The sequence below is a fragment of the Trachypithecus francoisi genome, unplaced genomic scaffold, assembly GCF_009764315.1.
Source record: "Trachypithecus francoisi isolate TF-2019V2 unplaced genomic scaffold, Tfra_2.0 Lachesis_group8, whole genome shotgun sequence".
NCBI lineage: Eukaryota > Metazoa > Chordata > Mammalia > Primates > Cercopithecidae > Trachypithecus > Trachypithecus francoisi.
Genome location: NW_022681473.1, coordinates 53,157,481 through 53,166,981, shown reverse-complemented (window position 1 = coordinate 53,166,981; position 9,501 = coordinate 53,157,481). Strand labels below are relative to the sequence as shown.

General features: G+C 46.4%; 1 long non-coding RNA gene across 1 annotated transcript; it reads left to right on the top strand.

Annotated features, from left to right (window-relative positions):
- The first annotated feature begins 1,213 nt into the window (after positions 1 to 1,213).
- On the top strand, positions 1,214 to 6,693 carry LOC117080341. Its single transcript, XR_004435792.1, has 3 exons — positions 1,214 to 1,366; positions 4,286 to 4,338; positions 6,498 to 6,693. It is a non-coding gene; the product is annotated as an uncharacterized LOC117080341 (long non-coding RNA).
- The last annotated feature ends 2,808 nt before the right edge of the window (positions 6,694 to 9,501 follow it).

The window sequence follows — 9,501 nt, the reverse complement described above, 5'->3', positions numbered from 1 at the left end:
AATTATTCATGTATTTATTCATGAATTCATTCAACATGTCTTTCTTGAGGGCCTACTATGAGCCAGACTCTGTTCTAGTCACTGAGCCTAGGGAACAAGAGACACTAGCCCTATGGTAGGTATAATGATCCTCCCTGCCCTCAGAGATATCCATGCTCTAATCCCTGCAATCCTGACTATGTTATGTTACATGGCAAGAGAGACTTAAGGTTGCAGGTGGAATTAAGGTGCTCATCAGCTGACTGGGAGAGAGGGAGGGTGCCTTGGATTATCCAGGTGGGCCTAATGCAATCCCAAGCATTCTTAGAAGAGGGAGGCAAGAGAGTCAGAGAAGGAGGTGCGAGGATGGACACCGGGGTCTAAGTGATGTGATTCCTGGCTTTTTCCAAGATGCAGGAAGAGGCCATCACCCAAGGAAAGCAAGCGGCCTGTAGAAGCTGCAGAAAGCAAGGAACTGGAGTCCCCTCTGGAGGCTCCAGAAAGGAATGCAACCCTGCCCTTGATTTGAGCACAGTCAGGCTTCTGACCTGCAGAACTGTAAGATAATACATTTCTGTGTTTTAAGCCACTAAGTTAGGTTTGTGGGGACTCATTATAGCAGCAATGGGAAGCGAATACAAACCCTTCCTCGTGGAGCTCTTATTTTTATAGGGGGAGCTCAACAATAAAATCAACAAAATGCAGTGTGCAGCAGGCAGCAGCAGTCGGACTGGCCCTTCCAAGTTGGCCATCCCGCTAACCATGGCCGCCCCCACTCCTAGTCTCCCTCTATTTACCCATGGCTGAAGGGTGGGGGCTGCTCTACCCAGAGGCTTCCAGGCTCTGGCTGGACACACACTGCTAGAGCTCGCTAGCTCCTGGGCTGGGGAGGGGCAGGTGTGCAGTGTCTAGCCCAGGAGTGGGTGGGGCCTGCTGCCAAAATCTGGGGCAATTAGCATGTTCCTAGATTCCTGTGGGCGAGGAGATGAGAAATCGTGATTTGTCAAGGCCAGCTGGGAGTGAAAGCCAAAGCCAGGAGGCCGCCTCTGAGTCTCCCGGGTCTCTGTAATTATAAGCGCTTGATTGCGCATAATAAGGTGCATCAGAATCTTCCCATTAGGAGGCCATAAAACAGCCCTTGGGCTTTCATTTTGCCCAGCTGCTTACTGAAGCCTCCCTCTTTTATCTTCAGTGCCTTTAATTTGCTGGTCTGAGCCCAGGGAGCTACTTCTGGAGATGCTGCGGCCTGGGGTGGATCCTGCCTTCTCAGTCCCTCCCTGTTCAAGTCACTGAAGCCTCTGCTGCATCCCTGGGCTTCTGCTGAGCAGGGCTGGAAGGTCTTGCCCGAGGAGCTGAAGCCCACCAGCAGATAGGGTCTGCCACTCAGGTACAGCTCATAGACCTTGAAAGGATGGTGCCTTGTGGCCCATGTTCAGGAAGTCAGGTTGAGCACTGCTCAAGGGCACCTACATCTAAGGGTTATCATCCACACGGTAGACATGCTAATTTACATGAGCACACTGGACGGCAGATTGACTAGGCCTCTAGGCAGGTAGCTGGGGAGAACGCCCTTTGACCTAAACTCACGGTGGCTCTTGGGGCTGTGCACAAACTGTCTGCACACCTGTGTGCCTCTGTCCCATCTGCACTCCAACTGCTTGATACCCTTTAAGGCCTGATTCCAAGGCCTCCAAGACTTTGACATGATTATCTCACCTGGCGGGGCTGGTGGGGCCGTCGGGGCCGGAGGGGGGCGCGGGCGAGGGTGGCACCCAGTATGTGTGTGCATGCTGCTACCATGAGTGGGCTGTGGTGTGTGTGGACACAGCCAGGGCTGCTTCTACTAACTTGGCCTTTCTTATTTTACCTGAGGAAGGGGCAACCTTTCTTAACTTGCACACAAGTGCCACATGGGCCAGCTGGCCTTTGCAGCTGCCATCTGCATGGTGGAGCCCCACCCTGGGTTTCCCTGGGTAAATTTTCCATTCTCTAGTGGCCTGAACCTTGTTCCCAGAGTCAGCCTGCATCTGACTCTTAGTATCTCCTGGCTGGGACTGGACACAGGCCTGTGCCATCCCTGGATGTCCCCTCTGGGTGTGCCCTGTGAACTAGCTACCTGCCCCTCAGTAAGGGACACAGGCAAGTGGAGAACTGAGCTGGGAAAACACTCTGACCCAGGCCTAGGGAGGCAGTGGGAGAATAAGTAGTTTGGCAATAGAAATGCACATCTTTCAACACAGTGACTTCCCTCTCGGGAATCTGTGCTAAAGAGATCAAGGATGTGTGCACAGATTTTGCTGAAAGGATGTTTGTTGCAGCATTGTGTTAGCAACTGTTGAAAATAAACCAAATGTCCATCAAGAGAAGGAGTGACTGAATCAAAGCAGTGCTTTATGTTCCTAGAAATCTGCCCAGAAGTCAGAGGTTTGAAACTTATGTAATTTATTAAAAAAAAAAAAAACCTGACAGTAGCTTTTAAAGTTATGAGAGATATTTACATCCCACCCCCCAAATTAAAAACGTTATTAAATCACTAATTATTTTTCTCCCAGCTTTACTGAGGTATAATTGACAAATAAAAATTATATATATTTAAGATATATGGCATAGTGTTTTGATATTACAGAAAGATTTTGAAACATTATAAAATGATCACCACAGTCAAGCTGATTAACATATCCATGACTCACATAGTTACCATTTTTTGTGTGTGGCGAGATCATTTAAGATCTACCCTCTTAGCAAATTTCAAGTATACAATTCAGTATTATTAACTGTAGTCACCATGCTGTATATTAGTTCTCCAGAGTTTATTCTTCCTGTATAATTGAAACTTTGTACCATTTCACCAATATCTCCCCATATCCCCTTCTTCCCCTGCTGCCCAGCCCCTGGCAGTCACCATTCTACTCTCTGCATCTGAGTTTGACTTTTTCAGCTGCCATATATAAGTGGGATCAGGCAAAACAGTTGTCCCTCAGTATCCTCGGAGGATTGGTTCTGGACCTCCATACCACCCCCACCCTTGCAGATACCAAATTCTGCAGATGCTTAAGTCCCTTCTATAAAACGGCATAGTATTTGCCTATAACCTGTGCACATCCTCCCATATACTTTACATCATCTTTATTTTGTTTTGTTTTGTTTTTTTTGAGACAGGGTCTCACTCTGTTGCCCAGGCTGGAGTGCAGTGGCATAATCTTGGCTCACTGCAAACTCTGCTTCCTGGGCTCAAGTGACTCTCTTGCCTCAGCCTCCCAAGTAGCTGGGATTACAGGTACCCACCACCACACCTTGCTAATTTTTGTAATTTTAGTAGAGACAGGGTTTTGCCATGCTGGCCAGGCTGGTCTCAAACTCCTGGCCTCATGTGATCCGCCTGCTTCGGCCTCCCAAAGTACTGGGATAACAGGCATGAGCCACCGTGCCTGGCCAACTTTATATCATCTTTAGATTACTCATAATACCTAACACAATATATATAGCTGTTATACTGTATTGTTTAGGGAACAAGGACAAGAAAAGTCACAATCATCATAGGCCTGACTGCATTTTCAATCCACCATCGGTTGAATCCAAGGATGTACTCATGAGTAGAGAGGGCCAATTCCACTGCCTTTCTGTGCCTAACTTTTTTCACTTAGTGTAATGTCCTTCAGGTTCATCCATGTTGTTGCAAATAACAGGATCAAATCACTAAATTGTGCCTAACCTTTTAGATATAATCTTTAATATGTGTCTTAGTTTGTGTTTTCCCAAAAGTAACATCTAAGACAAAAATCTGATTGCAGGTAGTTTATTTTTGGGGTGATTCCAAGAAATGCTGACAAGATAGAGGAAAGAGAAAAAAAGAAAAGGATATAAAGAAAGCTATAATAAGCTGGGTGCAGTGGCTCACACCTGTAATTCCAGCGCTTTGGGAGGCTGAGGCAGGAGGACTGCTTGAGCCCAGGAGTCTAGGGCTGCTGTGAGCCATGATCATACCACTGCACTCCATCTGGGCAACAGAGTAAAACCCTGCCCCCTACCCCCCAAGAAAGAAAGGGAGCTAATGAAAGATGATTTAACAAGCAAATTACCACTTGGCAATACGGTTCTGCAGAGCACACACAGCAGGCCCCAGGGCCCAGGGGGAGTCCTGAGGCGAGTCCAGAGGCAGGCAGCCGAGGCCAGGCTTGAGTGCACAGAAATAGTGAATGTGGTGGAGGTGACAAGGAGGGGCACTGATAGTGTCTCTTACAGTGTATTTCTAGATTTTGTATGTTTTTCTTTAATCTTTTTTTTCCCTTAACAATTGAACCTACAGGTGACAGACAAATCCAGAGGATATTCATTGAGGATGAAGATTTCCTGCCTCTGGTATGCATGATTTCCTATCTTTGTCACCATTTGATTTTCATAGGCAGCAACATTTCTACATTTCTATTTTCCACTGGTTTTTATAAAACAGTAAGAAACCGCGCATGGTGGTGTGCACCTGTAGTCCCAGATATTTGGGAGGCTGAGGTGGGCAGATTGCTTGAGCCCAGGAGTTCAAGACCAGTTGGGCAACACAGCAAGACCCAGTCTCTCTAACAATAACTAGATAGATAATAAGAAATGTTATCTCCATGTAAGTGCTCAAAGAAAAAACAATGGCTAAGACTTATGAACACATACCATAAGCCAGGTTTGCTTCATTCTAATGGCAGTGCTCTGGGGTAAATATTACTGTTATTGCCATTTTACAGTTAAAGAAATGGAGGTCCAGGGAGGTTAAGTAATTAGCTCAAGGACACACAGCCATTAGATGATAGAGCCTGGCAGTCTAGCCCCAGAGTCCATGCTCTTAATCAGCCTGCCCTGCAATGGCCATGTGACTGAAATGGTCCCTCAACTGACTTTGGAAGCCTGAACATGGCATGTGAAAGAGAACTTAGGGGTGTCAGTAATAATGCACACAAATGTAGATTTTTTTGTCCAGTTTGAGTATAACCGCAGTGTGGTATAAAATGGTTTGTGGCAGGTAGAAATGTTATGAACTTATTTGGGCTAGAAACATACATTTCATGTTTTCTATGACCTGAGCTGAGTTTTATTCTGAGACACACCTCACTGAATGAAGGAAATTAATCTCAATCCATGTGAGGGCTGCCTTGGCTTTTTCCCAGGGCCAAGGACGGTATTTAGTACCAAACATGGTGGGGTGGTGAGAGTGAGGTGGTGGAAGGGCGTCCACGCTGAAAAGGTGATATGGTTTAGGTCTGTATCCCCACCCAAATTTCATGTCAAATTGTAATCCCCAATGTTGAAGGTGGGGTCTGGTGGGAGGTGACTGGATCATGGGGGTGGTTTCTAATGATTTAGCACCATCCACCTGTGGCTGTCTTATGATAGAGGTCTCCTGAGATTTGCTTGTTTAAAAGTGTGTAGCACCTCCCCTTTTCTCTCTCTCCTGCCGGCCATGTGAATATTTGCCTGCTTCCCCTTACCCTTCTGCCATGATGGTAACTGTGCTGAGGCCTCCCCAGAAGCAGAAGCCTGTACAGCCCACGGAACCATGAGCTGATTAAGCCTCTTTATAAGTTACCCAGTTTCAGGAATGTCTTTACAGTAGTGTGAGAATGGACTAATACAGAGGGCCTCCTTGCCGTTCATTACTGGGTCATGGTCCACACCTCCATCCTCACCCTGGCCCTGAGTCTTCTCTGGGCACACTGGCTCTACAACAGCATTTCCATGCCCTCTTGGAATGCAGGGACATCACCCTTAGGCCACTGGCTGTGCTGAAAGACCCAGTTGCCCTCTGCTTTCTGAGGTCACTCCCTACATCTCTACACTGCCATGTGTCCCACCCCACAGGAAGAGACTCAACCTGGGAGAGGGAGACAAGGGGAGGAGGCACCAAGTCTTTTATTTCTATTTTTGCTTCCAAGGGTGAAAAAAATGGCTCTGTCTAGGGACTGTATACCTCCACATTTGGTGTATCAGCTATCCCAGATTCCTTTCTGTCCCCACTATCCTAGTTGTCTATTGTTACATGACAAACACTGAAACTTAGTGGTATGAAACACACATATTATTTTGGTCTACGCTTGCCAGATAAAATACTGCAGATCTTTTACCTGTAAATACTGTAAATATTTTATCTTCAAGCTTAAAAAATTAACTTCTATCTCTACTACACAGATAAAAATTTAACCTGAGTTAAATCTGAATTTCAGATAACGTACAATTTTTTAGTGTAAATATGTCCCATGCAATTTCATGCAATATTTGACAGATACATAGACTAAAAAAAATTCCTTGTTGATCTAAAATTCAAATGTGACTGAACATCCTGTAGTTCTATTTGCTAACTCTAGCAACCCTATTTTGGTCGCAGCAGTGTGGGTCAAGAGTTTGGGAAGGGTTTGGAGGGAGCCGAGGGATTCACTTGCAAGGAGGCTTTTCATGCACATGTCTGGGGTGCTGGGGTGCTCCTCGGCCTCCTGCCCTTTCTTCACATGAGGTCCGGTCTCCGGCGCTTCTCCACACAGTTCGGGATTCTCATGGTGTGGCTGCTGCAGGAAAGTCAGACCGCCCACACGGAGGCCCGGGGCCTGGCTCTGGAAGCAGGAGGCAGAAGCTGCCAGTCTCTAATCTTGGGCCTGGCAACTGGCATAGCATTACTTCCACCCTATTCCATTGCTCAAGCAATCACCGAACCCACCTGACTTCAGCAGGAAGGGGCATGGACCCCGCCTCCTAATGGGAGCAATGGTGAAGAATTTACAGTCTTCTTTAATCTGTCATACCCGCTGAGAAAAATAGATTTTCTGCCACCTGAAAAGTTGAAAGTCAGATGTGTTTATTTCTTACATCATGACTTTCCTGAGGTGATGGCAGCAGCTCAGTCCAGCTGCCATCTGATTGGGCGAAGGGTCCTAGAAGAAGGAAATACAGAAGGGGAGGAATCTTGGCTATTTCAAAATGTCACTCCTTGCATTTATGCAATCAAGGAATCCACGAAGTCAAATAATACGTAACAATTCGAAAGATCTTCAGAAAGATCTTTTTAAAATTTTTTCTTTTTTAAAAAGTATGTTTTTTCTTTTGAGACAGTCTCACTTTGTCGCCCCACCTAGCTATTTTTGCGTGTAGCTATCAATACTTATGTATTCATGGTTTTAAAAGTAATATCATACTATAAACACATTTTGTAACCAGGTTATTATGCTTACCATTTTATCTTCAAAAGATCTTGGCTCACTGCAACTTTTGCCTCCTGGGTTCAAGCGATTCTCTGTCTCAGCCTCCCAAGTAGTTGGGATTACATGTGTGTGCCACTACACCTGGCTAATTTTTTGTATTAGTAGAGACTGGGTTTCACTATGTTGGCCAGGCTGGTCTCAAACTCTCGGCCTCAAGTGATTCTCCTGTCCTGGCCTCCCAAAGTCCTGGGATTACAGGCATAAGCCACTGCACCCAGCATGTAAAGATCTTTTGATTCTAGCACATCTTGATGTTTTCTGTTTGTGCGTGTTTTTGATGTTTTATAACATGGATACGTGTCTTTTTTATTTCAGGAGAAAAGAGGTTATAAAACAAAAAGAAAGTGCTGTTACAATGAATTAAATATTTGTGTCCCTATAAAATTTGTATGTTGCAGCTCTAATCCCAAGGTGATGGTATGAGGAGGTAGGGACTTTAGGAAGTAATTAGGTCATGATGGTGGGGCCCTCATAAACAGGATAAGTGCCCTTATAAAAGGGACCCCAGGCTGGGCATGGTGGCTCATGCCTGTAATCCCAGCACTTGGGAGGCAGAGGTGGGCAGATTGCTTGAGTCCAGGAGTCAGACCAGCCTGTGCAACAGGTGAAACCTCATCTCTACTAAAAATACAAAAATTAGCCAGGCATGGTGGTGCATTCCTGTGGTCCCAGCTACTCAGGAGGCTGAGGTGGGAGGATCACTTGAGCCCAGGAGGCAGAGGCAGCAGTGAGCTGTGATTGCACCACTGCACTCCAGCCTGGGTGACAGAGTGAGACCCTATCTCTAAATAAACAAACAAACAAACAAACAAATCAACCACCCCAGAGAGCTCTTGTGCTTTCTTTCCAATAAGAAGTTGGCAGTCTGCAAGCCATAGAGGGCCCACAACAGAACCATGCTGGCACCCTGATCTTGGAGTTCCAGCTTCCAAAACTGTGAGAAATAGGCAGGGTGTGGTGACTCACGCCTGTAATCCCAGCACTTTGGGAGGCTGAGGCGAGTGGATTACTTGAGGTCAGGAGTTCGGGACCAACCTGGCCAACATGGCGAAACCCTGTCTCTACTAAAAATACAAACATTAGCTGGATGTGGTGGCATATGCCTGTAATCCCAGCTACTCAGGAGGCTGAGGCAGGAGAATCGCTTGAACCCAGGAGGCGGAGGTTGTAGCAAGCTGAGGTTGCACCACTGTACTCCAGCCTGGGCTACAGAGACAGATTCCATAAATGAATGAATGAATGAATGAATGCTTGTTGTTTTTAAGCCACCCAGTTTATGATATTTTGCTATAGCAGCCTCAACAGGCTAAGGCAACTGTCCTGTGAATTATTAACTAGTTAACTCTTTATACAAATTCTATTCAGCCCCTAGTATGTACCAATTACCAGTCTACTCACTGCCATGAGCAAGCTAGACAGGGTCCCTGTCCTCCTGGAGTTCATGATCTGGAGAAGCACCTGGACTGTTCTTTGGTAGTGGCATCTGAATCCAGAGCTTCCTGAGTTTTGCTCCTAGAGGACCTTGTGCAGAGCTGCCTGCTGAGGGGGAGCAGCCCAATGGCTTCCTAGTGCACTTGCCAATACCTGCCTCCAAGCCGTCTGCTTTTTCCATCAGGTCCTTGCTTTGGGATCCCAGAGACTTCATTTCCTGCCCTACTTTTCCTTCCAAGAGTTCAGTGGAGAGTTCTCTTCCTAAAAAAAGAGAAGCTTACTTCTTCAGCAGTGTTATCGCTGGGTGTCAACCATAAGGCTGGAATTTCCCCCACTCAGCCTTGGGGTGGTGGCCCCTTTCCATCTTCCTGAAGCCAGAGCATGTAACATGTGGTAGAAGCCATTGGTAAGACGCGGGTAGCAGTCAAGGGCATGGCCCCAAGTCTGGACTTGTGGCTACTGGGAAGAAGGGGAAATTGATGAAGCTCCTATAGTGTGACTGCTACTGTGTGCTACATTCACAGAATCCCCAACTGCCCTATAATGCAGACCAGGCTCCCCCAGGCTGAGACATGGTAGTTTCTCCAGATGTTGATAGGTTCTGTGTGCAATTTTGGGAAATGCTATAGTTCTTTGTTCAGTGCCTTTAATAGCCTAATGTGCATCGTGAAACTCAAAGGGGGAGGTTATGATAGGCAGTTTCCCCCAAATTTATTTCACCCAAATGGCCCTATACTAGATTGAATAGTGTCCCCCCAAAATTCAAGTCCACCCAGAACCTCGGAATGTGGCCTTATTTGGAAAGAGTCTTTGCAGGCATAATTAATCAAGGTGATGTTGTGCTGGAGTAGAGGGAGCC